Source organism: Geospiza fortis, unplaced genomic scaffold (assembly GCF_000277835.1).
Source record: "Geospiza fortis unplaced genomic scaffold, GeoFor_1.0 scaffold623, whole genome shotgun sequence".
Taxonomy (NCBI): Eukaryota; Metazoa; Chordata; class Aves; order Passeriformes; family Thraupidae; genus Geospiza; species Geospiza fortis.
Genome location: NW_005054667.1, coordinates 200,605 through 201,251, shown reverse-complemented (window position 1 = coordinate 201,251; position 647 = coordinate 200,605).

Here is a 647-nt window from a genome sequence, read left to right as displayed (position 1 = left end):
CTACAACTTTTTGCTTATTAATTGTTGAAATTTAATTGGAGGCAAGAGTTCATTTGCCTGAAGGACTGACAGAGGTGTTGGTTAATATTTCCTCCCTCTGAGACTTTTGTGAGTCACTTCTGGACCATTTGTATTTCTGCTTTTATGAAGTATTAAATGGTAAAAAGAAATTTTCGGTGTAGAAGTTTCCCATCCACTGGATTGTGTTTTATTGGCTAAGGGAGTTGGGGAAAAAGGGGAAGTTTCCATGTACACACTCAAATCCTGCTGCCTCAGGAAAATCTCACAGCTGCATTTCTTTTTGAAGTCCAGAAATTAAACAAGTAGAACTTTCTGCTGCTTCATTCTTCCAGCAGCTCTTCAGAGGATTTCTTCCTTTTGCTTTCTTGTTCCTTGCAGTTAAATCTTCCCATTTCTGCTTCCACGTGCCAGTCCTGAGCTTTGTGCTGAGCTCAGAGTGAATCAGCTCCACTGGGCAGCATCATTTTACACCAGAAATAACCCAAAAGGCTGGAAGGACACATTTTCCTCTTTTTTTTAGGTCTTGAACCACATCAAATCTTATGAATGCATTGGATTCTTTTTGCCAGACAGTTACTGGAAGGCATAATGCTTTCTAAACATGATTTAGGGACTCTGATGGAGAC